Genomic DNA, 19,346 nt, shown 5'->3' with positions numbered 1-19,346 from the left:
TGTCTTAAACAACAGAAATTTATTTTCTCCAGGTTCTGGAAGCTGGAAGTCCAAGATCAAGGTATCAGCAGCATTGGTTTCTTTTGAAGACCTCACTCCTTGTCAATGGCCATCTTCTGTCTGTGTTTTCACATGGTCTTTCCTATTTGAATGTGTGTGCTTAATCTCCTCTTATTATAAGGATACTGGTCATGTTGGATTTACACCCCACTTGTCTAACTTCATCTTGCCATAATTACTCTTTAAGGCCCTCTTTCCAAATAAAGTGCATTCTGAGATACTGGGCATTAAGACTTCAAGATAAGAATTTTGTGAGGACACAGTTAGTCCATAGTGGCCCTATAAGGGGATAGTTCTCTTGCCTAGCAGTTGAGTTTAGCATATTTTCTGAGTCATTCACCACCTCTGCTGATCCCTTTTATAGCAATGACCTAAATAGTTCAGAGGTTTGTGAGACATCAATCTATTTGAATTGTATGCACTTATCCAGGATATAATTGTATCCAGGCTTCTGTCACATAATACTTGACTTGTCAGAAAGGACCATTTCTGGGCAAGGTGAACTTCAATACCAAATGCTGTCACCTTCTATTTCTACTGGGGAGACATGGGATGGCTATCTAGACAGCTATTACAGCTATGAGAATGATGAAATGCTCCTTTGATTCTAACAGACATTTGTCTGACACCAAACTTCCCCATCAGCACTCACAAAGCCACCCAGAAAAAAAAAATCTGTCTGTGAATGCCATTTAGATTGCCATCATAATTAATCATAGTCTTACTCATTTTTTATATGCTTAATTTACCCTCTTAACTTTTAACAGCATGTGCACATCTGTAATACTATACTAAGATTCACAGAAACACCTAAAAATACCTCTGTAAGTAATATTAGTGCTCTTTTATGTTTGAAAATAATAATTAAAGAATAAAAACTTGATGATTTATTAGTCAGAAATAGCAGGTACTTGTAAACACAAATCTTTTCAGTCTAGCCATAAGCTTGTTTCTGCATAGCAGGCTTATACATTTGAAAAGTGAAACAAAACCAAAATAAAGAAGAATCAATATTTAGATGCTCAGGAAATCAGTATTGTCTCTTCCAAAGAGAAATAGCCTATAAATGGTGTTCAGACTGCCAAAATGTTTTTGTGGCTTTTCTTGATCTCAGTAACTCTAGGTCAGGAAAATATATTTGGAGAGGACCATCTTTATCATTTGTATTTTGGCCATTTAAGCCAGAGATACTAGTGGATTTCAATACTTACAGTCACTCACTTTGACATTCAATTATTTAATCTTTTTGTAATTATCTAAGAGCTTCATTGTTTACCTATCATTTTTGGCAAGATTCTGAAGTCTGTGAATATAGATATTTATGTTTGGGAAAATGCAGGTAATAATCCATCCCAGAATAGCCAAATCAACACTGGAATCACAATCCATGTTCAGGAAGTATTTGCAATATTGGACTTGGGAACTAACTATAAATGCCATCTTAAGCCCAAGGATAGTATTCCTCAACCTGAACCAGAATCCCCAAGAATTTCAGGGTATGAGGATGGAGTTATTTAACAGTCATCTTAACTAGCTCTTCAGGAAAATGTTCCTTCTCACTGAAGTTCCGGAATTTTATTACAGGATTTTATAATGTCAGATGTACCACATGGATCAAGACCTTGAAATTTATTTCAGACTCCCTTACCACGCATCATAATCCTAAATCCTATCAGTTGTTAAATCTTACCCGCTTTTTTCTCTTTAAAATTATTGTTATAATTTTTTTTGTTGTTACAATTTACTTCTTTTCCATTCATTGTTATTGACTTAATTCAGGCTCCTCTGACTTTAATTTGATTCTTTAAAAATTCTTTCATTGGCCTGTGTTTCTCTCATCTATGTGTCTCATTAATCTATTCTCCACAGGATCCAGAGTTATCCTCCTAAAGGGCGAATCAAAGCTTAAAATCAGGGCTAGGCAGGGACTCTTCATGGTCCTTAGGCTAATTCCAAACTATATTTCCATGTGCAGGAGGTATGTCAAAATCTGGCCATTTTTATTGCTACCATTCTTATCCTCTTTCTGGTTTAAATAAATATTATTTGTAATTCCATTTTAATTTTTCTAGTAACCTTTAGCCATACCACTTTTCATTTACTTTGCTTTATTTAATTTATTTTATTTTATTTTAGTGGTTTTTCTAATCACTAAAATATGCCACCTTACATCAAATATAAAATTTTGAAAATGCATGGTTCTATTTATGTCCTCCCTGTTTTCTCTGGCATATGTGCTGTACACTATTCTACATATGCTATAAAATCCATGTCAGTGTCAAAATTGTTCTTTAACTTAATCATATGTTTTAAGGAAATTAATAAAGAAATAGTTATATTTACACATGCATTTACATTTTGACACTTTTCATTTATTCTTGAAAATCGAGTTACCATCTTATATAATTCCCCTGAGAAGATTTCTCTGCTATTTGGTATAGTGCAGGTTTGCTGGCACTAAATTCTCTTAGTTTTATTTATGACATTATTATTTGAAAGACATTTTCATAGTATAAAGAAAATGTATGTTGTATTAAAATAACATACATATTTTTAACACTTCAAAGATATAATTTCACTACAAATCATACTTGAAATAACACTGTATTACTGTGTACCAAATTCCTTCCCCAATTTTCCTGATTACTAGTCTGTAAAGAATTAGGTAGGATACCAGAAAAAGTTTAGGGAGATCTGCCTGATACTCAAATTTTGAACATCTAAATGACATTTACTTCAAGAAAATTATTTGATTAGCTAATAGCTATCCTGCTAGGTGCTTTACACTATAATGTGATTTAGAATAGAATTTATGGTGTTTAAGTTTATGTTTAAAGCATTGTGATGGACCCTGAAGATGGAGAGAGGTCAGCATCAGGGAAATAATGAAAAAAATTTCAGGCTTTAATGATTTACAGCTTTGAAAATTCAATTGTATATTTAATACTGTTTTCAGGAATGTCTATGTGATTCATTAAAGGAAGACCTTTGAATCAAGTAATAAATTTTATTGTATCAAGGTTCATTGAACTGTGAAGAATTAATAGGATCTAGATCAATACAATAAATGGATAGACTTTCTGGTTGGAAGAATAAGCAGAAGCAAATACCTGTGTGTGAGGAAGAATACATAGTTTAATGGGTGGCTGAGAAATAGCTTTATCCATTCAAAGTGTTTTGATTTGTCAACTCATTCTTGGGAGACAGTATCAGAAGAATGGTTTATTAACAAAAATACTGTTCACACAGGTGAGAATGACAGCAAACTTTTATATGTCTACATATTTTCCAACAGTAAAACAGTTACCTTTCTTAGTTCATTGCTTCTGATGAGCTTCCTAAGTTAAAATAATAATGTTAACAGAATACAAATTAAAAGGATATTTTGGGTATGTTACCACTGGGAGTGAAAGTCAAAACATTGCTATTGATTTCAACTATTAAATTCTCCATTAGCAGACCATTGTTTTGAATTTGGAATTGGTGTTTGCTTAATGAGTTTATTATGACATTTCTTTCATTTTAGATGCAAACTCAATTAGCTTGTTGCTAATAATCCAAAGTAATAGTGTATTCCTACAAATAATGTCAGTTGTTCCCTTTACACCTCCATCATGTGCATTATACTTAGGTAGGTGTAGTATTCTCAATAAATTTACTTTTATAGCTCCATTATATATTGACTTTCAGAAAAAAAAATGGAAATAATATATATATAAAATACATATATCCATCTATATCTCTCATCTATGTATCTATCTGATCTATACCTTTTCTACAAGCTTTCATCACCAGCATTTCTCATGACAGTTTCTTCAGAATTTGAAAGATGATAGATATAATACAGGAAGGCTTTAAAAACTCTTATTAATGAATATCAGCATTTGCTTTCTGGAAACTACAAAAGACAGCTGTACTTTTGAAAGCCTGAGGTCATGAAAAAGAAAATTTTGGAATATTACATAGATTTTTTTCTTTTAATTTTTTTATTTTGGTTTCATTAATCTAAAATTACATGAAGAACATTATGTTTACTAGACTCCCCCCTTCACCATGTCCCCCCCACATACCCCTTCACAGTCACTGTCCATCAGCGTAGTAAGATGCTGTAAAATCACTACTTGTCTGCTCTGTGTTGCTGGTTCTTCGAGAAAATAAACAAAATAGATAAGCCTCTAGCCAGACTTATTAAGAGAAAAATAGAATCAACACACATCAACAGAATCAGAAACGAGAAAGGAAAAATCATGACGGACCCCACAAAAACACAAAGAATTATTAGAGAATACTATGAAAACCTATATGCTAACAAGCTGGAAAACCTAGGAGAAATGGACAACTTCCTAGAAAAATACAACCTTCCAAGACTGACCCAGAAAGAAACAGAAAATTGAAACAGACCAATTACCAGCAACGAAATTGAAGCAGTAATCAAAAAACTACCCAAGAACAAAAGCCCCGGGCTAGATGGATTTACCTCAGAATTTTATCAGACATACAGAGAAGACATAATACCCATTCTCCTTAAAGTTTTACAAAAAATAGAAGAGGAGGGAATACTCCCAAACTCATTCTATGAAGCCAACATCACCCTAATACCAAAACCAGGCAAAGACCCCACCGCAAAAGAAAACTACAGACCAATATCCCTGATGAATGTAGATGCAAAAATACTCAACAAAATATTAGCAAACCAAATTCAAAAATACATCAAAAAGATCATACACCATGACCAAGGGGGATTCATCCCAGGGATGCAAGGATGGTACAACATTCAAAAATCCATCAACATCATCCACCACATCAACAAAAAGAAGGACTAAAACCACATGATCATCTCCATAGATGCTGAAAAAGCATTCGACAAAATTCAACATCCATTCATGATAAAAACTCTCAACAAAATGGGCATAGAGGGCAAGTACCTCAACATAATAAAGGCCGTATATGATAAACCCACAGCTAACATCATACTGAACAGCGAGAGGCTGAAAGCTACATAGATTTTTTAAAATGATTTTTATGAAGGGCAAAGTTGAATACAGGTCTGGGGAAGAGGAGCCTTGGGGAAGGGTAATGTAGGAATTTGAAGTTTATAACTGAATTCATCAAATTTTCCAAGGGAGAATATGCAGTGGAATCAGATAAGGGATCCAGTATTATTTATTCCAATTTACAAAGCAAGCTTTGCATGTTTGTAGAGATGGACTATAAATTTTAGTTCAAAGCCTATCTCTCTGTTCCAAGAAGCATTGAATTGATCGTTCTCATCTTCATTTCACTGAATACAGGAGATAAAGCATCTAATTCTGTTAGCTTTTAATGTGAGAAAAAAAATCATAAAACATAATTTTAAATTACACTGTTACTTAAACTGTCTGTGGTAAGGAGACATGTGTCCGTCGAAATCATATACCAGGGGGAAAAATGTTCTAGAGTAAGTGTTCCTAGTTTGATACTATAATATTTTCAAAAATTGTAGATTGAAGGTGATTACTTTTTATATCACATTGCCTAACCCACGTCAGGGCAGCAAAGTAGGGAACATATAGAAGGTCTGTTCTCTTGGCCACTTGCAAATTAATGTAGCTGAGTAAAAACAGGATTGAATGACTATGGGCCCTGGGTGTATATGAGGCAAGGGAGGGCTGATGGTCACAGGCAACCACTGCCCCTGTCCATGTGAGGACGATTTTGGACATTTTACATAGGTCTGTGGCTCTGGAATGCCAAAGTACCTTAGGAAAAATATTTACTTTAGTTGTTAAACATAGAGCACTATTAAGAATTTAAAAGTATTTATTATATTTAAAAGCCTCAACAGGACCAGTAAATCTGACTGTAAAATGTTCTTTTTCCCATGAGCACGTCATCTAAGTAGAGCAGTCAGAACAAGGCATCAAAGGAGAGTGTGTGTTGCCAAAATAAATTATGCCGTTGTCAAAATATGACATGAACTTAGCCGGCAACATTTGAGGAAAGTAGTGTGAGAGGCAGGACCCAGTGAAATCAGCTGCATACTGTGACAAGTTATTGTCTGTATGGTTGAGTGAGCCTTACCCATAAAGGTAATTCATTATGTAAAGTAACAGAATTTTATTTCGAGACCACACTGATTTAGTGATATTGAAAGGATGAACTTAGGATGCTGTTTGCAAGGATTGTTTCTAGCATTGCTTACAGTGTTCATATTTTTTCACAACTGGAGAGTTTGTGGGAATCCTTCACTGCGTTTTGTCCCTCTGTCTCCTTAGTAAATACCACCCCCTCCCACCGTCTGTTGTAGGCAAGAAGTACAGTCCAGGTGCTCCTTCATCAGTGGAAACTAGGGTCTGAGAATTCAATATATTGAGGATATTGCATGAAAAGTAAACCAGACACTGATGTGACTCTAATTAATAAACATTCATTGAAGACTTACATTTTCTCAAAAACTTTGATAAACCTCTGGGATAGAAAATGAGTAAGATGTGTTTTGCCTTCAAGGAGCTCTCTGTCTGGTTTAGAAAACGTGCTATGCAAACAGTACAACCCAGTAAAAATAGAAGCAAATGTGGGTTTCTGAAGCAGGTTGGGAGTTACTAGTTAGACTTGGCAAGGGTGAGTTCAGGGTCAACCCCCTGGAATTTGTATTTAAAATAAAAATAGTAATTTTCTAAGAAAACAAAGGATAAAAGATATCCCAAGATGAGGAACCTCCATAAGCAAAACAAAAAAAGTACTGTCACTGGTGAGTGATTGCGTATTAGATGTAAGAGAAAAGAAATGGAAGGCCTAAGATGACACCTAGTTTCAGATTTTGATGTTGTGTGAAAAATGGAGTAATAAGAATAGAGAGGGTAGGAGGAGAACAGTCGGGAGAGGGGAGGGCAGGTAAATGGGTAACATAATGAACTCTGTGCATATTACACAAAGGATATGGGTTATATCAGTCACTGTCATGGCAAGAAACAGCATACTCAGATTTGTGTTGAGGACAATATATAATGCAGGAATAATGTAAAAAGAGGTGGGTAGATTGTAGATAAGTCAAAAGCTACAGTGAGTTACAGAGATCTTAACAGCCCATTGTGATCACCACACCTATGGGTAAAGGCAGGCAGCAATTATCTAACATGGAGACAGATCTTTCTGCAGAGAACCATTTGAAAGGTACTGTGGTCTTTGATTAAGAGACAATCAAACTTTGATAAGCTTTCTCAGGCAGCCCTGCAGGAAGGAAGCTAGGAAAACAAATATGCTGGCCTTATTTCTTTATCTCTTTTCTATCTATTGTTGGTATTCTCCATTAGTCAAACACAAACTGAGACCAGAAGCCAGGGAGCCATTGATGTTTTCATATCAGACAGCGACCTGGGACACAGAATAGAGCAAGAAATGGTGTGTGTTTATTTGGAGAAGCCAACAGAAAATAAGTCAACTTCAACCTTTAAAATTTGCTGTCTAGAATAGCTGAAGATAAATACCATTTCCCAAGCAACTACTTTCTGATAAAGTATATTTATAATGCTTTTTTTTTTAGAGTTACAAACTTCAATTTATTAAATAATTTAGTCACAGGGATGGAAGTACAGCACAGGCAATAGAGCTAATAATATTGCAATATATTTATGGTAACCTAATAACTATACTTATCATGGTGAGGCTTTGGTACCATAAACAATTGATGGATCATTTTGTTGTTCATCTGAAACCAACATCATCATGTTTTTAATCATCTGTATTTCAACAAAAACATTTTAAGGAATAAAGGAAGAATAAAATGGCTAATAGTGTGTAAAGGTGAAGAAACAAGAAAAGTAGATTCACATCATATTCAATTCTCATTCTCCTTAAAACAAACATTCCAACATGTGTCTAATTATTCAAGGAACTATGAGGTCACAAAATTTACAGATGATTGAAGCTGCTGTTCATAGCAACTCCTTTAATTTTTTAAAAATTTTTTCTAAATTTTGTTATCATTGATCTACAATTACATGAGGAACATTATGTTTACTAGACTCCCCCCTTCATCAAGTCCCCCCCACATACCCAATTAGTCACTGTCCATAAGCATAGTAAGATGCTGTAAAATCACTACTTGTCTTCTCTGTGTTGCACAGCCCTCCTCATGCCCCTCCCACATTATACATGCTAATCATAAGGCCCCCTTTCTTCTTTCCCCCCTCTGCTCCCTCCCTTCCCACCCATCCTCCTCAGTCCCTTTCCCTTTGGTAACTGTTAGTCCCAAGAATAGTTCTGTGATTCTGCTGCTGTTTTGTTCCTTCACTTTTTCCTTTGTTCTTATATTCCACAGATGAGTGAAATCATTTGGTACTTGTCTTTTTCTGCCTGGCTTATTTCACTGAGCATAATACCCTCTAGCTCCGTCCATATTGCTTCAAATAGTAGGATTTGTTTTCTTCTTATGGCTGAATAATATTCCATTGTATATAGACCACATCTTCTTTATCCATTCATCTACTATGGACACTTAGGTTGTTTCCATTTCTTGGCTATTGTAAATAGTGCTTCAATAAACATAGGGGTGTATTTGTCTTTTTCAAACTGGGCTGCTGCATTCTTAGGGTAAAGCCCTAGAAGTGGGATTCCTGGGTCAAATGGTATTTCTATTTTGAGCATTCTGAGGAACCTCCATACTGTTTTCCACAATGGTTGGACTAATTTACATTTCACCAGCAGTGTAGGAGGGTTCCCCTTTCTCCACAACCTCGCCAACATTTGTTGTTGTTTGTCTTTTGGATGGTGACAACCCTTACTGATGTGAGGTGATATCTCATCGTGGTTTTAATTTGCATTTCTCTGATGACTAGCGATGTGGAGCATCTTTTCATGTGTCTGTTGGCCATCTGAATTTCTTCTTTGGAGAACTGTCTGTTCAGCTCCTCTGACCATTTTTTAATTGGATTATTTGCTTTTTGTTTGTTGAGGTGTATAATGCTTTTTAATAATACTGGAATTAAGTTATAGATATATATCTTAAGTTGTAAATATATCATCATATTCATAGTGTATTTTGTTCACATATACAGAACTGACTCCCTGAAATTCCCTTTGTGGTGTCTCATGGGCCCATGTTAGGGGCAGTTTATTCTTTTCTCGTGAAAATTTATTAGGTTTGTTCCATATGTTTCAAGCTGCAACATACCTACTTAGCTATAAAGTCTCATTTACTGTGATTTAAATAAATAGCAATTATTTTTGACATGATTCTAATTTTAAGAGGAATATTAAAAGTAAAATATCAAGAAAATTTTATGAAATTCTGTTTGTAGGAACAGTACCAGATAAAACACAAACAAGTTAGTTTTTCTACTATAAGTAACAACTGTATGAAAATTATTTTCATATATTGTCAGATACCCAGTGCCATAAGCACTTCTGTGATGTGATGCTGTGTACAGAGAAGCAATCATTTGTCAGAATGTATTGTAGTCTAGAGAATCTGCTATGAAAATGCAATTTCACAGGAAGACTCTGAGAACAAATATGGAAACTTCCATGAACTTGATATTTATGGATCACTAAAGCATTATGCCATTTCTTGAAACTATAGTGTAGTAATTGGTGTGAATTACTCTGTCTGGTATCCAGTGAAGTTGTTTAATAACAAAAAAGGTATAGAATACAAAAGAAATGTTTTCACAGAATGAACCAGTATTGAAAAGCTTATATTTCTTGTAAATATTTGCTAAAAATGGCAAGTCACATCTAAATGGGTAAGAAAGTCATAAAATAGACAATGTTCAAGTACTTCATAATAATTTGAATTAATTATGCTGGAGCTTTAAAGAACAGCTGAGGGACAAGGTATCAGAAGGGACTCGGGAAGGAAATTAAGTTAACTAATTAGCAAAGTTTGAAAACCTTACATTATTACTGATTTGTTGAATGTCCAAACTTCTCTTTTCAAAAGTTATGTTTTGAAAGGAATTACTGAATTTTCCATATCATAGAAAAAATAAGAAATTATAATTTATTAATTATGTAGGAAAAAGTATGGTTTAATAAGGGATTTATTGAACTAAAATTTAAGAGTAAAAATCCTGATTCTGAAACCATGAGAGTGACTTTGGAAAAACCATATCATCTCTCTGGCCCCCATTGCTGATATGTAAATTATTCCAGGTGGACATGGTTAAATTATATCATCCATTTTAGTTTTACTCTTGATTCATATTGACTTTATAATCTGTTCCTAAAACATACTTGTTCAGATATTTTAAAATATTTTAAAATGTATAAAAAGGATAATATAATCTTTATTTTGAGTCTTCTTTTATGTTTACGATTATCTAGGAAGTATTTCATAATAAAAGCTACAAATGAATTTCAACTCTTATAAACAGAGTATACAATTCCTTTGCAAATTAACAATAAATGTGATGAAATGTGCTTATAATCTAATAAGAGACTCCTTCATTAATGGCTTAGTGAGATTTAGACAGTTCGTTCCTAAATGTTAATTCACATACTGATTTCAAGAAAACCTCCCATGAATGTTTTAGAACAAAGGGATTCCTGAGCCTCAACTCAGACATCGTTAGTCAATCATGTATGGTATAGTCAGAAATGTGTAAATATAACAACTGCCCCTGATATGCAGACATGTTAGAGAATCGTCTTTCAAGAACACTGCCATTTACCATTATCATTTACCACCACCTCATCACTACCACCACCATCAACACTGCCATGACTGTGATATACTGGAATACTATCCAGACAGTATAACTTCATTGGGAAGGTACAGAGACTCTTCCTAATCTAGACACTAAATGTAGCAAACAGTTTCTGGGAAATTGCAGATCAAAATCTCAATGGTTCCAGAGACTGCCTAGCTCATCAAAGTTTTAACCCCTTGTTGAATATTTAAAAATCTTTAACTTAGTACAGGTTGCACTGCTGCTGTTCTCATGCAAACATGGTTTCAAGCAGTATTTGGATTGGAATGTATGAGAAAGATCCAAATTCTATTCCCTAGAATAAAAGTAAAGTAAAAAAGAAAGAAAAGAAAAGAATACTTCCTGACTAATCAGAGAAACTAGATATAATGGTGGATCAAGTATACAAAGATGAGCCCACTAGCAGGGCTGGGTAAACTATGTACCAACTGTGTTTACTGCTTTAAGATACAAGTACAACTTCCTGAAACAAACATATGTAGTAGATCAAGGATGCAATTTCCTATAACAAAGATACTTTACTAGTCATCACAAACCTTTTGATATTCCATAAATTTTTATACTTTGAAGACTAAATAAAACTTTTTAGTTAACATTAATTCTCATAGCAACAATAAAATAGTAGGCATTTACAGATTTAAACTTAGAAAGACCTTCACCCTCTCTAGCTGAGGTATAACAGTGCTTTATATTTTTGTGATCATCAGAATTAAAGCATACTTTGCTCTTTTTTTTGGTAAAACTACTAGAAAATAGATAAGAAGGGAAAGTCTTACTACTGCTTTGGTAGGAGGGTCAGTTCAAAGGGAAATGATCCTCACTTCTGGCAGTAAGCAGATACTTTGTATGTTACAAGAATTAGGATGGTCAAGAGCAAGAAATATTAAGAACAGGAGTGTGATGTTGGCAGTGAGCAAGATATCCCTCTCAGGTTCATTATAGCTTATCTGTTTTCATAAGTAGATGTGTATGAGTAAGGAAACTGGGAAACTATGTTCTATAATTTCATATTTGGAAAGAAAATGGTTAGTTTAGGATGAACATATGATTTTTTTTTGTCATCTGAGGGTTGCAGAAATCCTTAACCTTTAACTCTTTCAAATATTGATGAGAAGTATAGTAACAAGTTGATTAACTTAGTAAGATAATTTTCTCTTACAGGTTTTCCTTAATTACACTAGTGACCTTCATTTTCTTCTAATGTTAATCTTGAATTAATCAATGTTCTAATCTTATAATTTATTCCACAACCACTTCATGCATAAATAAGTAAAACTGAGAGGGTGGGGGAAAATGAGCTTCTAGAATCTGATTGATTCATTATGTAGTCATTAAAATAATTAGTAAATAAAAAACAGCAGGAAACACAGATCAACTCACCTCAAGTGTTAGTTACCAAATGTTACTTTATACTGATGCTCTGACTGTAATTCCTGGCCATCCATCATCTCACCATCAAATTTAACAGCTTTTGTAGGCTAAGGTGACTCTACTACATTGGTTAATCTTTTACACAGGTTATTCCAGTATTCATCTAAAAACATCCAATGGCAAAGAAAAGCGTTATTGAAGTACAATTCTCATGCCACAAGATTCATTTTTTTATACTGTATAAATCAGTGTTTTTTTATATTTACAAAGTTGCATGACTTTTACGCCGTGTACTTTTAGAATATTTTCATCACCTCATAAAGACCCATTGGTAGTTACTTTCCATTCCCTCCTCATCTTCCCAATTCCTGGTAGCTTGTAATCTATTTCTATGGTATTATCTATTGTGGAAATCTCAGATAAATTAAATCATCAATATAGATCTTTAGTGACTAACTTCTTTCACTTAACATAATATATTCGATGATTAGCAGTGTTGCAAATATACTGAGGCAGGAGGTTGTGGAATGGGTAGGCATGACAGGGCGACCCCAATTAACAGTCAATGAAAACATCAATAATGGTCAACAAAAAGGGGAACTAATGCACATAGTCAACAAAGAAACCACCAGAACAAGCAGAGAGAGAGAGCCAAGAAAACCTTAAGTCTCACCCCAGCCCTAGCAACAAGGCCCAGCTAATCAGGTAGACTTCCTCTTTTCCAGTACTTACAAGCACTCAGACACTGCAGCCCTACCTGCATTCTGCCTGGAGCCTTCCCTGATTAGCAGGAGCCTTTTTCCTTTCACTCTTCAATAAAAGCTTTGCTGGTTGTTCTGTACTCTTCTCTGTTGGCTTCATTCTTTGTTGCCTCTGAGACATGATCCCGAGAAAAAAAGCATCTCAGCCAGTAACATCTGTCAGCCCCACCAGTGTCCTCTCTTGGAGCCCCTCCGATTAGCAGGAGTCTGTTCTCCTTTAAGCTTATCTTCCTTCCTTTACATTAATAATACTCTTGTCAGTTGCTCTGTGCTTTGGTCTGTTGGTCTCATTTTTCATCACCTTCAAGACGGGATCCTGGGGATCAAAGAGGAATGGTAACTCTATCAATATTTCATCCCTGTTTATTGCTGGATAACATTACATTGTATGGATATACCACCTTTAATCCATCCATTCATCACCTGATGAACATTTGTTTCATTTCTTGGTTATTGTGTGTAATGCTGCTGTGAACCATACATGTATTTTTGTGTGGATGTAGATTTTCATTTATATTGGACATATACCTAGGAATGAAATTACACAATGATTCTGTGTTTAGTTTTATGTGGAACTGAATGAATGTTTTCCAAAGTGTCTGTAGTATTTTCCATTCTGACTAGCAGTATATGAGGGTTTTAATTGGTCAGACCGTCATTAACAATTGATGCTGCTGTTGTCAGTGATTATGAAGTGGTGTGTCACTGTGGCTTTGATTGGCATTTCTCTAATTATCAATGTTAATCATTTTTTCATGTGCATATTGACCATTTATATATATGTTTTGGAGAAATACCTATTTAAATATGTTTCCACTTTTATAAATTGGGCTGTTCATATTTTGTGCATGAATATGCATGGAATTTTAAGAACACTACATGTATTCTGGATATAAGTTCCTTATAAGATATATTAATTGAAAATATTTTCTTCCATTCTGTTATTTGATTTTTTCATTTACTTAATGTTATCTTTTGAAGCACAGAAGTTTTAATTTTGTTAAATTTCATTTTTTTTCTTTTTCTTCATTTGTACTTCTGGTATCATATCTAAGAAACCATTGTCTAACCCAGCATCATGAAATGTTTACACTTAGGTTTTCTTTCAAGAGTTTTATAGTTTTAACTCTTCCATTTACGTCTCTGATCTATTTTGTGTTAATTTTTGTATATAGCCTGGGGTAAGGGACCCAGTTCATTCTTTTGCGTGGATGTCCAGGTGTTGCAACATTTTTCAAAAAGACTTCTTTCCCAGTTGAATTAAATTAGCACCCTAGATGAAGATCAGTTGGCCATACATGGAAGCATTTCTCTTTGGTGTTTCAGTTCTGTTCTATTGCTCTGTGTACCTGTCATTGTGCTACTACTGCCCTCTATTTACTGTAGCTTTGCAGAATCTGAGGAAGACTACATTTGTTGACATTGCCCTTTATGGCCTTCCCTACTTTCTGGAGATGATAGCAGTTATCTTAATGCATGAGAATAACTGTTGTGTACTAAAGATTTGGAAGCAGAAAAATAAAAAGAGTCTGAAGTTTTGGTGACATTTTTGAATAAATGCTCCTGCTCTGGACACATAATGCCAGATTACTTACTAAGTGAGACAGTGTCTGATGTGTTTAAGTTACTTTCTCAGTTTTTCTTTGTTTACAGCTCAGTATACCTCCATACATAAACCCTTCAATTCATTCTCATTATTCTTAGGATATATTAAGTTAAAACATTGATTAGAATGTCTCAGGATTAGTCCTATTCCTAGCTTTCCAATCTCATTCCTCACTTACTCTTCCCCCATAATGGGAGCTCTGTCCACACTGGCCCCTTTTCAGTTTCTTGCATGTGCTGTATCTTGCCTGCCTTTGTACGTACTGCCTTCTGCCTGAAAATTGCTTCCCATTCTCAAACTTTGTATCATTAATATTACTCATCTTCATACCTCAGTTCAAAATTACTCTCTTGGAAATCTGTCTCTTCAAATAAGTTTCCCTGTCACATGCAGTGAAAGTTGATTCTTTCATAGATTCTTTCATCACATTTCATAAATGTGAAATTATGTAATTTCACATTTCTATGATTATTTAATTAATGTCCATCTGTCCCATTAGACCATAAACTCTCTGAAATTAGAGCCTGCATTTCTTCACTGTTGTTTCCCCAGCACATAAATCTGTGTCTGGCATGTAGAAAGCATTCAATAAATAATTGCTGACAGAATAGAAATAGAAGATATTAGACTCCCCTTGGAGATATCATTCTCCTTTCTTTAGTTTCCTATTTTCCAAGTTATTAATCTTCCCTATATATCAAGTTTTTATTTTTTTACAGCTTTATGAAGGTACACTTGACAAAAATTGTATTCATTTAAGATGTACAATATGATGTTTTGATATGCATTGTGAAATGATTGATACAATGAAGCTACTTAATGTATCTATCATCTCACAGTTACAATTTTTTTTATGTGGTAAGAACTTTAAGATCAACACTCTTAACACATTTCACATATACCACCAAGTATTATACCCTGTATTATTAACTACAGTCACACAGATCTATACATTAGATCTCCAGAACTAATTCATCCTACATAACTGAAACACTGTACACTTTGACCAGTATCTCCCTATTTCCCTCCACCCCAGAGCCCCTGGAAAGCACTGTTCTACTCTCTGCTCTCAAGAGTTTGGCTTTTTAGATTCTACATATAAGTGAGATCGTACAGTATTTGTCTTTCTGTATCTGGCTTATTTCACTCAGCATACTGTTCCCCAGGTTCATGCTCGGTGTTGCAAAAGAGATTTTCTTTTTAAAGGCTGCATCTATTTTTAAAGTTTCAGATTATAAATGCTATCATAACTTGCATTCCCAGGGAAGGAGAATCTGAGATGGAATTTAGCATGCAGGACTTTTGGTTAGGGAGCATTTGAGATCATTACCTTTGTAAGTGAGTGGAAAGAAAGAATGGGCAGCTGAAGAAGTCAAGATGAGTTGTGGTCTAAGCCAAAAAATAGCTTTGAACTGTGCTCCATATTTCTTGGGAGGTAAAAGGGCCCAACGGAGAATTCTTATATCAGTCTGAAATGGGTCTGCTTTTTACCTTCTAGCATCTATCAATAATTGGATGTCAGCTAGCTACTCAGGGTTGTCGAATCAGATTGTTGTGAAATCAGAAGCACAGTCAGCTTGGGTGTCCCCAGAGAGTCTCTTTTGACTTGATTAACTTGCTCCTGAGTTTTTTCTAATGCTGCATGAACTTCCACTGAATTTTAGGTATTTCACCAAGTTTTCTTTCCTTACAGTAGTGGTGTTACATAGGGCAAGTGACGAAATGTGTGTTTAGTTTATTATATGTATTGAAATTGGACAAAATCTATAGCTTTAATCTGCAATGGACTCTCAAACAATATATGCAGAAAGATAATGGTGAGAATCTTTAGAAAAGTGCCTGTGAAGGGAGGAAGTGAGATGTAGCATAGGGAAAATTTAATTGTGCAACAGATGCCACAAAGTCTTCAGCCAATCCCAGAGGAAATATGAAGCCAGAATGGCCCTTGAGAATTGTACTAATTTAAGAAAAAAGAGTGCTGCCTTTACTTCTCCACATCAACCACTCATTGTATGAGGCTACCTCCTGGAGTGGCACACATACCTGGGAGGCAGCTCTTCTGAATCATCTCCAAGCTTCTACTCTTGCCACACTTTAATAGACATAGCAGCTAACGTTGCCAAATGTACATTGGGTTTATATTTTCTGTACTTAGAATGTTTTATTACCTTTCTTTCAAACTTAAAATAATAACCAAACCCTTTGGTAGAGTCTGTTTGTTATCTGGCTATACTGCCTTATTTCAGTTCTTTGAGTGTGTCAAATTCTTCCTAGCTATGAGGCCTTTGAACTTGCTATTATTTTGCTTAAAAAAATGTTGCAAAGCATAGAATTTTCCAGAAGGAATTAAATTGAATCATATTTTAAGCCCACCTTTGCTCTTGTGATAAAATGGAGTGCCAAGCTGAATTAAGATAGTAAGGATTTCTTGATTCTGAAATAATGTTATCTGTTTTTTGGTTAAAATGTTTCCTTTTAAAATGTTACTAGAATACATTGCTCATATTAAGATACAATTTTTTTAATTTTTAGTATTGTTTTTTAAATGAAAGCATCCTCTTATTTAACTCACTGGGGTGTACTGTTCAACTTTGAATAAACAAGCTCTAACCAATTGGCCTCTTTACATCAGATCCATTAAAGAGATTTCCTTTTCTCTATTGATGAGTTTTCCTTATGCTCAATATATAAATATAATATATATATAATATATAATATAAATAATATAAATATAATAATATATTTCATAGTCCTAAATGAAATTGGCTAGTTTGTTTTGTTATTACTTTATAGAAATAAATTTTTCCTGCCAGAGGTAATATTTCTCATAGATCTTAATCACAGTCCGTATTTGCATTCTAACTCAAGCTGCTTGTGGTGAATGGGGCCTTTGTGTGCTTTCCAGTTCCCTTGACTACCCATTCTTGTTCTCTCACTGTGACTGTGTTCCACACTTTCTGTGTTGCCCCTCTGCTTTCAGGTTTGATTAAAGAATGACACTGCAGAGTATGGGGCCTGATATACAGCACCCACTGAAGGAGGCTTCTGATGCAGTCCTGAGGTGCAGAGGAGTTAATTCCTATGAAGTGAACTTCAAACAGTGGGGAATTGGAGATGGGAGAGAGGCAGGTAAATACATTCCTCTTCTTTCTTTCTCCCATGGAGTGATGTTTTCTCTCTATAGTCCAAATGGAAAAATCCATGGACCAAGTGGATGCACCTGCAGAATGACCTGCTCTGTTTCTCCCGGAGTGTTGTACTTCAGTTGCCACCAAGGCCATGCATCATTTTTTCTTGTCTGACGTGTTCTTTTCCTGTTTCCTCACTGTCATATATTTGTAACTGCCAGATGAAGTGCCAGTACTCTACTCCTTGTTTTGGGTTCTGCTGTCTACTGGCTTTGAGCTCTGATTTGAAGCATTGTTGTCTCCATGGTGTTTATTTGTTGTTGTATAAATCTTTGGTCAATTTTTTGCAGAGACACTGTAATATGAAATGAATGAATGATAATTTTAATGAGCTAATGCATATTTTAGGTTTGCTTTACATGCTTATCTTTTTAAATAAAAAAAGAAGTGGGGTAAGTAATCAACTTGGAAATTAATCTAAATAATACATGTGTACTTGTCCTTTCTGGAGATGTTTTTCAAAATTTTTTTTCTAGCTCTAGTATCTCACTTTAGTTAGGATCCATAAAAAAAAGCAGAAGAGGTGTAAAACTGTAGTTAATAATTGAGATTTGAATTATGACAGCCACTTGCTTCCTGGGTCTCTTAATCTATTTGCACTCTACCCCTGCTCCCCATAATCTGTATTAACGTAATTCTTTATACATATTTTTATGTACACATTTTGTCATGATTATTTTACAGAAAACATACATGTCTACTTGTCATACTTTTGCTTTTCTTCCTCAATATTTTACTCTCTGTTTTCACAGGCTTAACTTTTTAGATTCCACATACAGAGTCATTTCAGTATTGATGCTTTGACACTTTTATTTTGATGGTATGAACCCTCAGGAGTGAAATTACTAAATCAAAGAGTAGACACTTCACCTGTCATCTCCTTAGCAAAACACCCTGCTTTTATTTGAGAACAAGAGGCTACTTACTACTTTATTCAGTTCTTAACTCCTAACTTCCTATCTCCTCCTGTGGTTTTTGTGTGTATATTAATTTTTCTCCCCAAACTGAATGCCCCATTTCCTGCTACCACCCCACCCTCAGCAGCAAAGCTGGGTTTGATCAGGCCAGGACTCTGGAGGCAGTCTGACCCTTCACTCTCCGGAAGTCCACCTTGGGGCAAGACACTTCATCTTCCCTGTGTCCCAGTTTAATTGTTTAAAAAATGTATGTAAAAATACTATCTTCTTCAAGGAGTATTATAAGAATACTTTTTTGCCATTGTCACTCTTAAGCCACTCAGACAAGTGGAATAAGCTTGAGACAGGCCTAGTTTTATGACTCAGTTTCATTTATCATTTACTCTTATTGTGGCATGGAGTACATCATAATGTCTGCAATTTCAGATCCTTAGTTTATGTCTAGGAGAATTTATATGAACTTAGTATATTTTATAATAGCATGCAGAATAAAAATTAGAATTTCTTAGAAATTCAGTAAATCCAAGTTTTTGCCTTGTTCTTTCTAAAGAGTGGGATGTAGTGAATTCTGGATATTTTGGTTCTGATCAAGGACAATGACAAGGCCACAAGGTGACAGGAGCACTCAACAGGCTTTATTTAGTCGATTCCACCAGAGGTGTATTTCCAAGGGAATGGGAACATTATGTCCACATAAAAACCTTAGTATGAATGTTCATAGTAACCTTATTCATAATAGTCAAAAGTTGGAAACA

The 19,346-nt window shown here is 34.8% G+C and overlaps 1 long non-coding RNA gene across 1 annotated transcript in view; it reads left to right on the top strand.

Moving 5' to 3' along the window:
* Positions 1-18,191, top strand: part of LOC140844413 (uncharacterized) — a 147,181-nt gene extending 128,990 nt beyond the window's left edge. Inside the window, exon 3 of the long non-coding RNA XR_012122655.1 lies at positions 17,467-18,191. This is a non-coding gene — a long non-coding RNA (uncharacterized lncRNA). The remainder of the gene's footprint in view (positions 1-17,466) is intronic.
* The last annotated feature ends 1,155 nt before the right edge of the window (positions 18,192-19,346 follow it).

This window comes from Manis javanica, chromosome 11, assembly GCF_040802235.1.
Source record: "Manis javanica isolate MJ-LG chromosome 11, MJ_LKY, whole genome shotgun sequence".
NCBI lineage: Eukaryota > Metazoa > Chordata > Mammalia > Pholidota > Manidae > Manis > Manis javanica.
The sequence above is the reverse complement of the archived record's forward strand: the minus strand, read 5'-3'. Positions and strand labels throughout refer to the sequence as shown.